This window comes from Scardinius erythrophthalmus (genome assembly GCF_964197995.2).
Source record: "Scardinius erythrophthalmus genome assembly, chromosome: 1".
NCBI lineage: Eukaryota > Metazoa > Chordata > Actinopteri > Cypriniformes > Leuciscidae > Scardinius > Scardinius erythrophthalmus.
This window is the reverse complement of record NC_138221.1, coordinates 458701-478441: the sequence shown is the minus strand read 5'-3', so window position 1 is coordinate 478441 and position 19741 is coordinate 458701. Positions and strand designations below refer to the sequence as shown.

Sequence of the window (19741 nt, the reverse complement as noted above, 5' to 3'; positions counted from 1 at the left end):
GTTTTATAAAAGCAGTAAGCCCCTTGAAGCCGTGTTTTACAGTGCATTTAGAACAGCTAAGGGTTTTTTACTCCGCGTCAAGCCTAACAACTTCATGGGCCTTATTGCTTTATTTCATGGAATATTGCAGTGTTCACTATACATGATTTAAGGGTGTTTTAATAATCTTGAATCAGAATAAGTTCCTCTTGCAGCATCTCTTCTCTTCTCTGATGACGAGAGTGTAACTGTCACTCACATGAGATCAGCCAATAGCAAACCACAACCATCCAATCAATTCCACAAAGACACGATCAAGCCCAGCCCACATTTGATCATGTTCTTCCAGAAGCGTTTGACTCAGAAATGTACGGTTCCGTTTATTAATCGGCTCGAATCTGGAAAGACTTTAGCGCGCTAGTGTACATATAAGAGCAGATGTTTGACAGACACATTAGTCATAACTGCAGCTGTTCTCATCCAAACAAGCGATAGATTCACCATCATGACTGAAAACTCTTACAAATAAAGGTGTTTCTCAGCATAGAAGAACCAGTTCAGGCTCATCAACATTCTCTTCTCCGCGGTCAGAACGTTTTAATGACATTTCTCCACTATAAAGAGCCTTTTGTGCAAAGAACGGTTCCAGGTAAAGCGTTGTTTGTGTGTGAGTGTGATGATGTGATTCCTCAGATGTGCGCGTCAGACGCGTGCGTGATGTATGCGGTGCGCGCGTGAGGGGGGGGCGCGCGTGGACCGCTCGAGCTCCTCTCGCTGTTCCTGACGCGAGAAAGAGAAAGACAAAAGGGAAAAAAACGTTAGCGACTCCGTGTCGGTGGAGTTCGAGGCCCGGTCGGTTCCGTGAGGCGGGTGAGCTCGGCGCGGGAGCCGCGGATCGGTGCAGGGGAGCGGGGGAGCACGGGACTCGAGCCCGGGGACATCAGACGGGCCTGTCCGGTAAAAACACCACATTATCAGACATCTGTGCGTGTGTGTGTGTGAGAGTGTGTTTACTGTGGCGTTGTTGTGTGTTTGCAGCATCAGGGATCCGCTCATCGTGTTCGCGATTCGCCTCAGGAACGCGTTTATACTCGGGGAACGCGAGCGTCGATGTGTGTCGCGCTCGCTCCTCTGACGCGCTCATAAATCTGCGGATTGAACGCGTTTGTTCGGTGTTTGTGCGCAAATCTGAGCCATGCTAAAGCGCTAATGCTAATGTGCTGTGAGGAACAGGCGAATAGCAGAGAATGGAGGAGGTTTGAGTTCTAGATGTTTCCGTCAATATCATGTCGGAGCTCCAGCATTAACGACACACTCTGATTTCAGTTAATGAACACACACACACACACACACACACCCACAGTGATAGTGTCACTGCAAACTCCTTATCATCATCGGCATCATCTTTGTTGTTGTTGTTATTGTTATTATTTCAGCCTCGAAAAAAAACTCAGATAATGACAGATGTCAAATTAAACTAGTCCTGAAACTGTAAATAGCATTAAACACACACACACACATTATTACACACACAAATTATTACATACACTCATACACACATTACACACACACTCACACATTATTACATACACTCATACACACATTACACAAACACATGCATTACACACATTTTTACACATTATTACACACACGTTACCGGATCTCACACACACACACACACACACACACACACACACACACACAGAGACTGGTTAACGGTTCACACACTCTCACAAACACACTCACTGGTTAACGGACTCATAAACTCACAGGTATTGTGTGAGAGAAACACACACACACACACACACAGGTACTGTGTGAGAGAAACAGACACGTGTCAACATGACTAATGATGCCATTATAGAGCCTCATTACAGACTAATTAAACACCGTAGATGGGTGACGTGTGTCTGATCCAGGGGCATGCTGGGAAACCTGTGCTTCACCCTGGAGTGCGGTATGGGTGGGAATCTTTCGGAATCCCGATTTTGAATAAAATTTCAATTCGATATATGCAAGATTTAAAGTCTATGATCAAGTCTAAGGTCAAGTCTATGTCTATGCGTGCGTGGAACTGAAATGTGATTGAGAACGGAGCGTTGAGCAGCAGCCGCTAGTCCCAGTCAAGCGTGACACACACTTCATAACCGCGCTAGTTTAAGCTAGCGTTCAGAATCGCGCTTCTGCGTCATCAGAATGAGAGATCGAGTCGACACACAGATCTATGAGAGGAAGAGAGCATCATCTGGGTCTCTGCGTCTCAGCGTAAGCTAAAGCTGATTAGCGTTAATCGCTCTACGATGAGTCTGAGTTTCGGGGAAACACGGCCCTGATCAGTGGCCGATCGCTAGAGCTACGGGCCGTTGCGTTCTCAGTGTGTATTACTGTAGCCTCAGACGCAGGACATGTCCATTCTCTCTTACAGACGCGTGTTTGATCGCGTTAACTCTGAACACGTTCCCCCTAGAGTGCGCTAACTCTGAACACGTTCCCCCTAGAGTGCGCTAACTCTGAACACGTTCCCCCTAGAGCGCGCTAACTCTGAACACGTTCCCCCTAGAGCGCGCTAACTCTGAACACGTTCCCCCTAGAGCGCGCTAACTCTGAACACGTTCCCCCTAGTGCGCGCTAACTCTGAACACGTTCCCCCGTCGAGTGCGCTAACTCTGAACACGTTCCCCGTCGAGTGCGCTAACTCTGAACACGTTCCCCCTAGAGTGCGCTAACTCTGAACACGTTCCCCCTAGAGCGCGCTAACTCTGAACACGTTCCCCCTAGAGCGCGCTAACTCTGAACACGTTCCCCCTAGAGCGCGCTAACTCTGAACACGTTCCCCCTAGAGCGTGCTAACTCTGAACACGTTCCCCCTAGAGCGCGCTAACTCTGAACACGTTCCCCCTAGAGCGCGCTAACTCTGAACACGTTCCCCCTAGAGCGCGCTAACTCTGAACACGTTCCCCCTAGAGCGCGCTAACTCTGAACACGTTCCCCGTCGAGTGCGCTAACTCTGAACACGTTCCCCGTCGAGTGCGCTAACTCTGAACACGTTCCCCCTAGAGCGCGCTAACTCTGAACACGTTCCCCCTAGAGCGCGCTAACTCTGAACACGTTCCCCCTAGAGTGCGCTAACTCTGAACACGTTCCCCCTAGAGCGCGCTAACTCTGAACACGTTCCCCCTAGAGTGCGCTAACTCTGAACACGTTCCCCCTAGAGCGCGCTAACTCTGAACACGTTCCCCCTAGAGCGCGCTAACTCTGAACACGTTCCCCCTAGAGCGCGCTAACTCTGAACACGTTCCCCCTAGAGCGCGCTAACTCTGAACACGTTCCCCCTAGTGCGCGCTAACTCTGAACACGTTCCCCCTAGTGCGCGCTAACTCTGAACACGTTCCCCCTAGAGCGCGCTAACTCTGAACACGTTCCCCCTAGAGCGCGCTAACTCTGAACACGTTCCCCCTAGAGCGCGCTAACTCTGAACACGTTCCCCCTAGAGCGCGCTAACTCTGAACACGTTCCCCCTAGAGCGCGCTAACTCTGAACACGTTCCCCCTAGTGCGCGCTAACTCTGAACACGTTCCCCCGTCGAGTGCGCTAACTCTGAACACGTTCCCCCTAGAGCGCGCTAACTCTGAACACGTTCCCCCTAGAGTGCGCTAACTCTGAACACGTTCCCCCTAGAGTGCGCTAACTCTGAACACGTTCCCCCTAGAGCGCGCTAACTCTGAACACGTTCCCCCTAGAGCGCGCTAACTCTGAACACGTTCCCCCTAGTGTGCGCTAACTCTGAACACGTTCCCCCGTCGAGTGCGCTAACTCTGAACACGTTCCCCCTAGAGCGCGCTAACTCTGAACACGTTCCCCCTAGAGTGCGCTAACTCTGAACACGTTCCCCCTAGAGCGCGCTAACTCTGAACACGTTCCCCCTAGAGCGCGCTAACTCTGAACACGTTCCCCCTAGTGTGCGCTAACTCTGAACACGTTCCCCCGTCGAGTGCGCTAACTCTGAACACGTTCCCCCTAGAGCGCGCTAACTCTGAACACGTTCCCCCTAGAGCGCGCTAACTCTGAACACGTTCCCCCTAGTGTGCGCTAACTCTGAACACGTTCCCCCGTCGAGTGCGCTAACTCTGAACACGTTCCCCGTCGAGTGCGCTAACTCTGAACACGTTCCCCCTAGAGTGCGCTAACTCTGAACACGTTCCCCCTAGAGCGCGCTAACTCTGAACACGTTCCCCCTAGAGCGCGCTAACTCTGAACACGTTCCCCCTAGAGCGCGCTAACTCTGAACACGTTCCCCCTAGAGCGCGCTAACTCTGAACACGTTCCCCCTAGAGCGCGCTAACTCTGAACACGTTCCCCCTAGAGCGCGCTAACTCTGAACACGTTCCCCCTAGAGCGCGCTAACTCTGAACACGTTCCCCCTAGAGTGCGCTAACTCTGAACACGTTCCCCCTAGAGCGCGCTAACTCTGAACACGTTCCTCCTAGAGCGCGCTAACTCTGAACATTTCAGTCGTTCTCTCTCTCAGATGATCTGCTAAACAAATGTAACGACCTCATTCTTATTTGGTAAATGTAATATTCTGACTGAGTTTTAATGAAATGAGCCACTGGTCGTCCAGTATCATGATAACCACAGATAAAGCAGGTATAGCCTACAGCACCTCACTATCATGGCTACATCTTTATGGTTTCTGTGGTATTAGTATGAAAAACAGTCTCCTAAATACTGTAATTATATTCCATTAGTCCTTTAATACATTGTCTACATTAATAATATAACACAATTCAGTATGTATATCCACATTTCCTGGTGCAGTTAATAATACTAGGCTAGCGTTACGGTAAATCCGTGGTAATGATGGGGATTAGTGGAGGGAAAAGCCTTCAGGATGTCTCGTAGCGCTCCGTGTTTCTCCTGTGTGTCAGCGCTGTTTCCTCTGCCTTTACACGGAGACGTGTGTGTTCTTCGCTGAACTCAAGCGCTTCTCGCTGGATCTCGCGAGCGACACCGATCAGAGTAAACGCTTCTGCTAGTGAGCTAGCACTGCCGAGTGGAGTAATGGTCTGTGTGGCGCGCGGTTCAAATGAGTTTTGTTCAGCTTTTGCCGCATAAACATTATCGAGCATTTATCGAACTCTTGATATCGTTTTATCGAGAAAAATTATATTGCGATAATTAACGTTATCGTTTTATCGCCCAGCCCTAAGTTATCGTTACAGTTATGGTTAAAGTGATAGTTAATGTGATCGTTATTGTGATTGTTACAGTAATTGTAGGGGTGTGACGGTTAGTATATAACCGTGAGACCGACGGTTATAGTTGAACACCGTCATTACAACTCTATAACTGCCAAAACAGTGTTATTAAAATATTTTTTACAAAAAAAAATTATCATAATGTTTAAATACTAATTAAAAACAATTGTTAACAGTCTGTGTTATTAATGGTCTACGTCGTTTCCAACTGTATTTGATTCTTTGCCAAGTACCCCCTGACCGACCGCTAATCATTTGAGATAGAAATAAAAGCTATGATATAGTGATGTGCCATCATTATGAGATTTATTAAACAAATGAAAAACATTTGCAATAAGAAACATTAGCAATGAACATTTGCAATCGGGAGACATGGTTTTTACCACTTAACTACGTTTTGTTTTGTAAATCGGGAGACATGATTTTTACCACTTCATTAAGTTTTGCTTTGTAGAAAGCCTTTCTTTAAAGCGAATTTCGTTTTGTACAAATTATATCTTAATTTTAATAAAAGTTTCATCAACTTAATAAATAAAAAGCAAATATAGCAGACAATATAATAACCGTGACATGGAGGCGCCGGCACGCCGCGTTCACTTCCATTGCATTATGAAGTTGAACTAGAGTGCATCTCATGGTAAATGAATGAAACTCAGCGTAGGCCTATGCCTCATACATTAGCATTAAATATCTTTGCTGCATCCTTTCTAGAACAGACAAGGGCTTTCTTGCGGCTCGCATCAGCAGAGCATTGCATCGTCCATAGACCGCACAACACTCAGCGGATGGCGGGCGGGTGCGGCTTTGAAATCTGGTCAAAAAACGTTGGTGTGGATGATGACTTCAAACTAAGTTGTCCTATAACAGACGAACCCCCCCCCCCCCCACCATCGTGACCCCACGACCCTCACCCTGTCAGACCAGCCCAGTCTCACAGCAGTTCGTGAAAGGTCACGTATAGCTATTGATTTGTGTACACTAGTGGTTGGGAACGGAACCTTTGGCTCGCGAGCCTCACCTCGAGCCACTCCTGGCACTCGAGCTCTCTCACCCTTTACCAACAAACGATAAAACAATTAAGACACATCAACAGAGATCGGCTCTCTCTACAGAAAAAGCAGCCAATTACAATTCCCTTGTTGTAGCTTACTACCGAAGTTAATGAAAAGTGTATAATAATAATAATAATAAATATTTTGTTTGTTGTACCGGCAAAAGTGGGTGTTCAGTAGGGTTGGGCATCGTTTTGATTTGAACGATTCTGATTCCGATTCCGATTCTTCCTTTCGATTTCGGTTCTTTTCGATTCTCGATTCCGATTCTTTGAGGGGTGGAGTCAAAATCTGTCACATGCTCATTTCACAGAGGAAATTTTATTTTGATTCAACAATGAGTAAATTAGGAATGCCTCTGCACCAGACCAAAAAGCATTTATATATGCAGAACTTGCACCCTGGTCTGGACTCTCTGGATATGTATAAACTAACTCAATGCATTAAAGCTTGCTTTAAAACGCCATTGAGAACTTGTATCATTTTCCGGTCGCAGCCTAAAACGGTTTTAAGTTTTAAAAAAAGATGTTAAAATATGTTATATTTAGCATTTTAAATGCATCTAATAGCTACCTTGCTTAGCACGCTATAAACATTCTCTATTCATATGAAAATACCCCAAATCGCGTTGGTCCACGTGAGATGATTGACAGCTGTAGGGTACCGTGAATGAGAGCGCGCTGATCACACACTGACGCGAATCAGGAAGAGCAGAGACATACCTCGCTGTGTTCACTGTTTGAGCACTTCAGATCGCATAATAAATAGAAATGTGATAAAATTATGAAATATTTTACAAACATGTGATGATAAATCATTATTTCTCCAAATATGCGCACCATTGGACTAAGAGCCCTGGCGGATGCTATTGCGTATTTGAACACAAATAAACCGGAGAAGATGTGAATGACTGCTTTATAATTATGAATTTATGAGTGATGATTTTTATTCAAAATAACGAACGTTACCAAACAGAATCAAGGAATGGAACTACCCGTTTTATAATTATTATTTTGCACTCCTGGCGTTACTAATGTTGGTCGCGCAGGGTTGCCTGAGGAGGACGAGACAGTGGACCGCGCAGCACGTCGAACTAGCGCACTCCTTGTTAATTCTGTACACCCTGATGCAGGCGTCGGTGTTTAGTCATATTTGTAGTGCATCTATTCCTCCCGTGCAAGAAATAAGTCACATGTATTGCACTGTGCTGACCCAGGCTTTTTTAAGGTGAAATAAAGCCACGCTTTTGAGCGCCGCTAACCAGCACGTAATGGCTGCATGCCATGGCTGCAACAGAACAAGCGGGCGCGGCAAGCACTTCCGGAAATCCAGTTGGAACCGGTTCTCGATGCCCAACCCTAGTGTTCAGTGCTGTTCGCGAGTGTCACGAGTCACCACAGCGATCCGCTAGCCACTTGCGCTTCTGTGGTAACCTCCAGCTCCTGCACTGGATTCAAGCCAACAGAACAGCAGCGAGAATGTAAAAGTAGGCTATATAAACTTTAATATATCCTTTTATTGAAACGGGTGCTTTTACTTTTGCCGCAGAGACTTTTTTATGTCCTATAAATGTTACAGTTATCATTACAGTTGTGGTTACAGTGATCGTTACAGTGATCGTTACAGTGATCGTTACAGTTATCGTTACAGTTATCGTTATAGTTATGTTACAGTTATGATACAGTTATGTTACAGTTATGATACAGTTATCGTTACAGTTATGATACAGTTATCGTTACAGTTATGATACAGTTATGTTACAGTTATGATACAGTTATCGTTACAGTTATCGTTACAGTTATGATACAGTTATCGTTACCGTTATCGTTACAGTTATGTTACAGGTAATCGTTACAGTTATGGTTACAGTTATGATACAGTTATGTTACCGTTATCGTTACAGTTATGTTACTGTTATGGTTACAGTTATGTTACAGTAATCGTTACAGTCATGGTTACAGTTATGTTACAGTTATGGTTACAGTTATGTTACTGTTATCGTTACAGTTATGATACAGTTATGTTACAGTTATGATACAGTTATGGTACAGTTGTGGTTACAGTTATGATACAGTTATGATACAGTTGTGGTTACAGTTATGATACAGTTATGATACAGTTATGTTACAGTTATGATACAGTTATGGTACAGTTGTGGTTACAGTTATGATACAGTTATGTTACAGTTATGATACAGTTATGTTACAGTTATGATACAGTTATGTTACAGTTATGATACAGTTATGGTACAGTTGTGGTTACAGTTATGATACAGTTATGATACAGTTGTGGTTACAGTTATGATACAGTTATGATACAGTTATGTTACAGTTATGATACAGTTATGGTACAGTTGTGGTTACAGTTATGATACAGTTATGTTACAGTTATGATACAGTTATGTTACAGTTATGATACAGTTATGGTACAGTTGTGGTTACAGTTATGATACAGTTATGATACAGTTATGTTACAGTTATGGTTACAGTTATGTTACTGTTATCGTTACAGTTATGTTACAGTTATGATACAGTTATGATACAGTTGTGGTTACAGTTATGGTTACAGTTGTGGTAACAGAATCATCCTCCCTAACCCAGTCCAGTCCTGCTACTGTGGAGTAAGCAGATCAGGATAACGCCAGTTAATCGACTACAGTCGCTCTAACTCGACGAGAATCACAACACAACTGTTACCATAACAACACAGAGGAACGACATCATTACACCGCGTCCTAACTACACGCGACGCGATAAGACTCCAGCGACAGGCAGTGTGTCTGTCCACACTAGACGCGACTGTGAGACGCCACAACGTCAATCAAAAATCACAGCCAATCAGAACAGCGTGAGGGCGGAGTCTCGCTGCGAGTTAGTTGGTTGAACGTTCATGTTTCCGTTTGTTTAATTTGAAGATCTGAGGTGAATTATCCACTGTTGCTTTTACAGCCTCAAAGCTGGAGCACTAAATGATGTTCAGAGTCACATGACACGCTTTTAACAGTTAATAAAGCACATAAACAGCACCTGAGATTATCATCGCCACACTGTGTGTTTGTTGTTCCAGCGCGACGCCGCAGAAAAATAGAAACCGTTTCTACAATGGAATCGTCGCGTGTTGCCGTCGCGCCTGGTTAGGACACACACTCTGAGTAACATGGGGAAGAGCCTTTTATCGCGTGTAGTTAGCACACGGTGTCAGGGTCACTGTCAGAGCTGATGAAGGATAAAAACCCTGGCAGCCAATCAGAATCAGCCGTGCTCTAAAGAGAACAGCAGAGCCCAGCACTGAGAACAGCAGGAGGGGGGTGTGCAGAGGGCTACAGCGAAGGCCTCTGATGACTGTGGCCCTCACTCCAGTAGCGTAGCGTAATCCGTCATGTCCTGCCCCAATAAAGACGTAACTTTACATGGATTAAATAAAACAGACATGAGTGAGTGCATGTTTAAAACAAAAGTGCTGAATTTAATTCTCTATCTGCTGTATTTGATCACCATTAGTCTCGAGAAAAGAGTTTGTTCATATTGCTGAGCGCTCACTGGTTGATGATCAGGAATGCTCAAGCACGGCCACTGCATGACACGTTTGACTAGATTATCTCGTTTAAACACCCTAGATTATATTATCATTTACTACATAACCAATATTTCGCTAATACACATATAAATATACCGCTCTGTGGAAATTAATTATTTATCATCTCCACGTGCGATCGCGGCTGAGTAAGTTATAGTTCTGTGTAAATGCATAGATAAACAGCACTTTGTCAGAAAGCATTTCATGATCTAGACCGACAAAAACATTATTAATAATTAATAACATACTAGTTGAAAAATGCAAATATGCTGTTTTGTTTGTTACTTTCCTGACAATGTTATATTCCAGCTAATATTATTACCCAGTGAATTATTCCTCACTCTTTAAACCTATTAAACGGCACATAACCCTTCTAAAACTGTTTAAACTGAATTACTTTTCTGCAAAGGTGATATTCCCTGTCAATTATTATTATCTCCACATGAAAACATCAGACTCAACAGAAGCATAGCGGTTAATAAATATCGGTTCTGCATATCGGTTATCAGGCACATAAACAACACACACATAACCGGCATCGGTTTTAAACAATCAATATCGGTCGATCACTAATCCCCACATGTTAGTGTTTGAAACACACAATATCCACACACACACACACACACACACACACACAATATCCACACACAGTATCCACACACACACAATAACCATAGACACACACAGTATCCACACAAACACACAAGATCCACACACACACAGTATCCACACACACAATATCCACACACATAATATCCACACACACAATATCCATAGACACACATAGTATCCACACAAACACACAAGATCCACACACACACAAACACACAATATCCACACACACACAAACACACAATATCCACACACACACATCCACACAATATACACACACACACACACACACACAATATCCCCCTACACAAACACACAATATCCGTAGACACACAATATCCACACACACACACACAATATCCACACACACACACACACACACACACACACACGCGCGCACAATATCCACACACACACAATATCCACACACACACACACACACACACACACACACACACACACACACACAATATCCACACACATACAATACCCCCCCCACACACACATTATATCCACACACACACACACACACAATATCCATACACACTATATCCACAAACACAATATCCACACACACACACACACACACACACAATATCCACACACACATACACACACACACACTATATCCACACATACACACACACATTGTGTGTGTGTGTGTGTGTGTGTGTGTGTACCCCCCCCACACACACACAATATCCACACACACTCTCACACACACAATATCCCCACACGTTTGTGTGTGTGTGGATATTGTGTGTTTGAAACACACAATATCCATAGACACACATAGTATCCACACAAACACACAAGATCCACACACACACAAACACACAATATCCACACACACACAAACACACAATATCCACACACATCCACACAATATATACACACACACACACACACAATATCCCCCTACACAAACACACAATATCCGTAGACACACAATATCCACACACACACACAATATCCACACACACACACACACACACGCGCACACAATATCCACACACACACACACACACACACACACACACACACACACACACACACACACACAATATCCACACACACACACACACACACACACACACACACACACACACACAATATCCATAGACACACACACACACACACACACACACACACAATATCCACACACATACAATACCCCCCCACACACACATTATATCCACACACACACAATATCCATACACACTATATCCACAAACACCATATCCACACACACACACACACACACACACAATATCCACACACACACATACACACACACACACTATATCCACACATACACACACACATTGTGTGTGTGTGTGTGTGTGTGTGTGTGTACCCCCCCCCACACACACACAATATCCACACACACAATATCCACACACGCACACAAAATCCACACACACACACACACACACACACACACACACACAATATCCACACACACACACACACACACACACACACACACAATATCCAGACACACAATACACACACATACAATCACACAATATCCCCCCACACACACAATATCCACACACACATCCACACAATATCCATAGACACAATATCCACACACACACACAATATCCACACACACACAATATCCACACAATATCCACACACACACACACACACACACACACACACACACACACAATATCCACACACACATCCACACAATATCCATAGACACAATATCCACACACACACACAATATCCACACAATGTCCACACACACACACACAATATCCACACAATATCCACACACACACACACACACACACAATATCCATATCCACACAATATCCACACACACACAATATCCACACAATATCCACACACACACACACACACACACACAATATCCATAGACACACAATATCCACACACACACAATATCCACACACACAATATCCACACACACAAAATCCCCACACACACACACACACACACACACACACACACACACACAATATCCCCCCACACACAATATCCACACACACACAATATCCCCCCACACACAATATCCCCCCACACACAAATCCCCCCACACACAATATCCACACACACACAATATCCACACACAAAATATCCACACACAAAATATCCATCCACACACAAAATATCCCCCCACACACACACACACACACACACACACACACACACACAATATCCCCCCACACACAATATCCACACACACACAATATCCCCCCACACACAATATCCCCCCACACACAAATCCCCCCACACACAATATCCACACACACACAATATCCACACACAAAATATCCACACACAAAATATCCATCCACACACAAAATATCCACACACACACACACACAAACACACACACACAAACACACACACACACACACACACAATATCCAGACACACAATACACACACACATACAATCACACAATATCCACACACGCACACAATATCCCCCCACACACACAATATCCACACACGCACACAATATCCCCCCACACACACACACACACACAATATCCATGCACACACAATACACACACACACACACACACACACACACACACACACACACACACACACACACACACACACACACACACAATATCCCCCCACACACAATATCCACGCACACACAATACACACACACACACACACACACACATTCACACAATATCCACGCACACACAATACACACACACACACACAATATCCCCCCACACACAATACACACACACAATATCCACACACACACAATACCCACACACGCACACAATATCCCCCCACACACTATATCCACACACTATATCCACACACAATATACACACACACACAATATCCACACACACACACACACACACACACACACACACACACACACACACAATATCCACACACACACAATATCCAGACACACAATACACACACATACAATCACACAATATCCACACACACACAATATCCACACACGCACACAATATCCACACACACACACACACACACACACACACACACAATATCCACACACATACACATAATATCCACACACACACACACACACACACAATATCCACACACGCACACAATATCCCCCCCCACACACACAATATCCACACACGCACACAATATCCTCCCACACACACAATATCCACACATGCACACAATATCCCCCCACACACAATATCCACGCACACACAATACACACACACACACAATATCCACGCACACACAATACACACACACACAATATCCACACACACACACACACACACACACACACACACAATATCCAGACACACAATACACACACATACAATCACACAATATCCACACACTCACAATATCCACACACGCACACAATATCCACACACACACACACACACACACAATATCCACACACATACACATAATATCCACACACACACACACACACAATATCCACACACGCACACAATATCCCCCCCACACACACAATATCCACACACACACACACAATATCCACACACGCACACAATATCCTCCCACACACACAATATCCACACATGCACACAATATCCCCCCACACACAATATCCACACACAATATCCACGCACACACAATACACACACACACAATATCCACGCACACACAATACACACACACACACACAATAACCCCCCACACACAATATCCACACACAATACACACACACACATCCACACAATATCCCCCCACACACAATACACACACACAATATCCACACACACACAATATCCACACACACAATACACACACACACACACACACACACACACACAATACCCACACACACACACAATATCCCCCACACACTATATCCACACACTATATCCACGCACACACAATACACACACACACAATACACACACACACACAATATCCCCACACACACAATATCCACACACAATACACACACACACACACATCCACACAATATCCCCCCACACACAATACACACACACACACACACACACACACACACACAATATCCACACACGCACACAATATCCCCCCACACACAATACACACACACACACACACACACACACACACACACAATATCCACACACACACAATATCCACACACGCACACAATATCCCCCCACACACAATACACACACACACACACACACAATATCCACACACACACAATACCCACACACGCACACAATATCCCCCCACACACTATATCCACACACACACACACACACACAATATCCACACACACACAATATCCACACACGCACACAATATCCCCCCACACACAATACACACACACACACACACACAATATCCCCACACACACAATATCCACACACAATACACACACACACACACATCCACACAATATCCCCCCACACACAATACACACACACACACACACACACACACACAATATCCACACACGCACACAATATCCCCCCACACACAATACACACACACACACACACACACACTATATCCACACACACACAATATCCACACACGCACACAATATCCCCCCACACACAATACACACACACACACACACACAATATCCACACACACACAATACCCACACACGCACACAATATCCCCCCACACACTATATCCACACACAATATCCACGCACACACAATATCCCCCCACACCCAATATCCACACACACAATATCCACACACACACACACACACACACACACACACACACACAATATCCACACGCACACACACACAATCACACAATATCCATAGACACACACAATATCCACACACAGAATATCCACACACTCACATCCACACAATATCCATAGACACAATATCCACACACACACACACACAGTATCCACACACACAATATCCACACACACACACACAGTATCCACACACACAATATCCACACACACACACACACAATATCCCCCCACACACAATCAATATCCCCACTCACACACAATATCCACACACACACACAGTATCCACACACACAATATCCACACACACACACACACACAGTATCCACACACACAATATCCACACACACACACACACACAATATCCCCCCACACACAATCAATATCCCCACTCACACACAATATCCACACACTCGAATGCGCATGCGTCGCGTCTGAACGCGTTGTTGTCTTTGGAGCTCCATCGATTGATTTATAATTCTTGATTTCTCTTTAAACTCACTTACAACGAACATTTTCTACTTTCCCTCACCTCATAGTTACAACGCGGACTGTTGAGCAGACGCCTCTCAAGCCTAGTGATCCAACGCTGGATACTCTTATAGGTTACGTCCGTGGATCACGGCTGAACGCGTCTTCTCCGCACTCATTTACAAACAAACATATTTTTTCCGCCTATCGTGCGTCTACTCTACACCCGTACCACTGAAAAGACGGATTATATCCAAGACTTAAGCCATAAATTAGTATTAATATTGATAGCACCACTGGTAGCGTCGTTGCTAACTTAACTTACTGTCCATCTGTTAAAATGGCGAATATATCAGATGCAAGTAGTCTACCTTTTGGTGCAGGTGAGGACACATTTGAGCTGCACGCGGTACAGTCTGAGCTGGAAGCTGTTGAGAAACAGATCCACGACCTTTTAGTAAGAAAAGCCGAGCTGATAGACCGGCGTTTGGCTCTCGAAACATCGCGCGCCGAGGCACACAAATCAGAGATTAACGTTACTAACCCGCTGACTCCGACCTCGTCTACTCCGTGCGTTCCTCAACATCGGTCCCGAGCGCCGAGGTCGCGATCAGCCATGGTCTCGTTCACTCCGGCTCCAACATGCCATCACGAAGCCTGGATATTTCCGCAGCGGAAGACGCGAGCCAGGTCTAGACAAAGAAAACTCTCTCCGACCCTCCCGGTTTTCGAGATATCCACACAAAACCGCTTCTCCCCTCTTCGCGAAACAGAACGCGATGCTGTGATCATCGGCGATTCCATCGTTCGACACGTACACGCTACGTTAAATAAAAGTAAGGTGCATAATCACTGCTTTCCTGGTGCTCGTGTTTCTGAAATCGCTGCTCACGTTCCCGAGATTCTGAACGAGCGCGTCGGAACTGTTGTCCTGCACGCGGGAGGGGCCGACATCAGACTGCGCCAGACGGAGGTTCTGAAGAAAGACTTCAGGAATCTGATCGATACGGTACGCAGCACATCGCCTGATATAACGATTATTGTGTCAGGACTGCTTCCCACGTACCGTCTAGGTCATGAAAAGTTTAGTAGATTATTCGCGCTAAATGAATGGTTAATGTCATGGTGCACTGAGCAGAAACTTCTCTTTGTAAATAATTGGAATCTGTTTTGGGAGCGTCCTAGGATTTACCGTGCTGATGGCTTACACCCAAACAGATTCGGATCGGATCTTCTGTCAGATAACATCTCCAAAACGTTAAATACCTTTTGACTAGTAACCAAAAGTCCAAATCATAGTCTCTGCTGCACCAATTTAACTGATATAAATAGTGTTGAACATTGCATAGAAACTGTGTCTATTCCTCGTTTAGTGCGATCAAATAATAAATCTACTGCAGGATCTAGAAAAAAATCTAATTGTTATTAAAACAGAAAATGTTGCTATTAGTAATCAAAAACAATTTCTAAAGCTAGGTCTTCTAAACATTAGATCACTCACACCTAAGGCAGTTATTGTAAATGAAATAGTCACAGATAATAGCATAGATGTACTTTGCCTTACTGAAACCTGGCTTAAACCAAATGATTATTTTGGTCTAAATGAGTCTACTCCATCAGGATACTCCTATAAGCACGAGCCCCGTCTGAATGGTCGTGGCGGCGGTGTTGCAACAATCTATAGAGATTTTCTCAATGTTACTCAGAAAACGGGCTATAAGTTTATTTCGTTTGAAGTACTTGTACTAAATGTTACGCTCTTAGATGTTAGAAAAACATCCCTATTATCTCTAGCCTTGGCTACCGTATATAGACCGCCTGGGCCTTACGCTGATTTCCTAAAAGAGTTTGCAGATTTTCTCTCAGACCTATTAGTTAATTTCGATAAAGCATTAATTGTTGGAGACTTTAATATCCACGTAGATAATTCAAATGATGCGCTAGGGGCTGCGTTTACAGATTTATTAAATTCCTTTGGGATTAAGCAAAACGTTACCGGACCAACTCATCGTTTTAATCATACACTCGATTTAATTATATCACATGGAACCGATCCAACCGATATAGATATCATTCCACAAAGTGAAGATGTCACTGACCATTACATGGTAACTTGCATATTACGTACCCCGGTAATATATCATGCTGCGCCGCGTTATCGATTAGGCAGAACAATCCTTCCATCCACCATAGATCATTTTTCAAATAGCTTATCGGATTTGTCTCAGCTGCTCAGTGAACCCAAACAAACAGATGAACTTGAGGAATTAACTAGCACTATGAGCACCATTCTCTCTGGATCATTGGATATTGTTGCACCCATTAGACTAAAAAAGGTCAGAGAGAAAAGTAAAGCACCATGGTACAACAATACTACTCGTGTTCTATAGAGAGAAACCCGTAATTTAGAGCGTAAATGGAAACAAACTAATTTAGAGGTCTTTAGAATCGCATGGAAAGACAGTCACGTTATAAAAAGGCCCTAAAAGAGGCCAGGGCTGAGCATCTACGCAAACTAATAGAAAATAACCAAAACAATCCTAGGTTCTTATTTAACACCGTGGCTAGACTAACAAATAAACAGATGTCTCCTGAACAAAATATTCTGTTACAGTTTAGTAGTAATGATTTCATGAAGTTCTTCACTGAGAAAATAGAAAACATCAGAACCACAATTGTAAACGTTCAATCCTCAATCGCGCCTTATTATTCAGCCTCAATTATCATCCCGCAAGAACAATTACAGTGCTTTACAACTATAGAACAAAAAGAGTTAAATAAACTTATCATTTCATCTAAAACAACAACATGTTTACTAGATTCTATACCAACTAAACTATTGAAGGAAGTGTTGCCTGTGGTGGAGGAGCCTCTCCTCAATGTTGTTAACTCATCTTTAACTTTAGGTCATGTTCCAAGAACATTTAAACTGGCAGTTATAAAACCTCTCATTAAGAAACCACAATTAGATCCGAATAATCTAGTAAATTATAGACCCATTTCAAATCTACCTTTTATGTCTAAAATACTTGAAAAAGTTGTGTCCTCTCAACTGGGCTCTTTCTTGCAAGAAAATGACATCTATGAAAAGTTTCAGTCTGGGTTCAGGCCGCACCATAGCACTGAAACTGCGCTCGTTAAAATCACAAATGATTTACTCTTAGCTTCTGACCAAGGCTGTATTTCAATACTAGTTTTACTTGATCTTAGTGCTGCGTTCGATACTATAGATCATACAATACTCTTAGATCGACTACAAAATTATACTGGTGTTCAAGGACAAGCATTAAGCTGGTTTAGATCGTATTTATCTGACCGCTACCATTTTGTTTATTTAAATGGAGAAAAATCGATCATAACTCCAGTAAACTATGGAGTGCCGCAGGGATCTGTGTTAGGCCCTCTATTATTCTCAATATATATGCTGCCACTTGGAAATATTATAAGGAAACATGGAGTTAGTTTCCATTGTTATGCTGATGACACTCAAATATATATTTCATCACGGCCGGATGAAAACGCTAAATTATCCAAATTGACAGAGTGTGTTAAAGATATAAAAGATTGGATGACGCACAATTTCCTTTTATTGAATCCAGACAAGACAGAGGTAATACTTATCGGTTCAAAAAACCACCCACAAAACCTCTCACACTACAACTTTAACATAGTAGGGTGTCCTGTTACTTTATCCTCTACAGTAAAAGACCTGGGTGTTATACTAGACTGCAACCTGTCTTTTGAAAATCATATTTCATATGTTACAAGAACAGCCTTTTTCCACCTTAGAAACATTGCTAAGCTACGTAACATGCTATCTGTTTCTGATGCAGAAAAGTTAGTTCATGCGTTCATGACCTCGAGACTAGATTACTGTAATGCTTTATTAGCTGGTTGCCCTGCATCCTCAATAAACAAGCTACAGTTAGTCCAAAATGCCGCCGCTAGAGTTCTAACTAGATCAAGAAAATATGATCATATAACACCAATTTTATCATCACTACATTGGTTACCTATAAAGTCACGTATTAATTACAAGGTATTGCTACTGACTTATAAAGCCCTAAACGGCTTAGCTCCAGTCTATTTAAC

The 19741-nt window shown here is 43.6% G+C and overlaps 1 protein-coding gene across 6 annotated transcripts in view; it reads left to right on the top strand.

Moving 5' to 3' along the window:
* Positions 1 to 312: 312 nt before the first annotated feature.
* Positions 313 to 19741, top strand: part of tcf20 (transcription factor 20) — a 34300-nt gene continuing 14871 nt past the window's right edge. For all 6 annotated transcript variants that reach the window (XR_014030505.1, XR_014030506.1, XR_014030507.1 and 3 more), the window contains exon 1: positions 313 to 936. The gene's annotated coding sequence lies outside the window, so the exon portion shown is untranslated. The remainder of the gene's footprint in view (positions 937 to 19741) is intronic.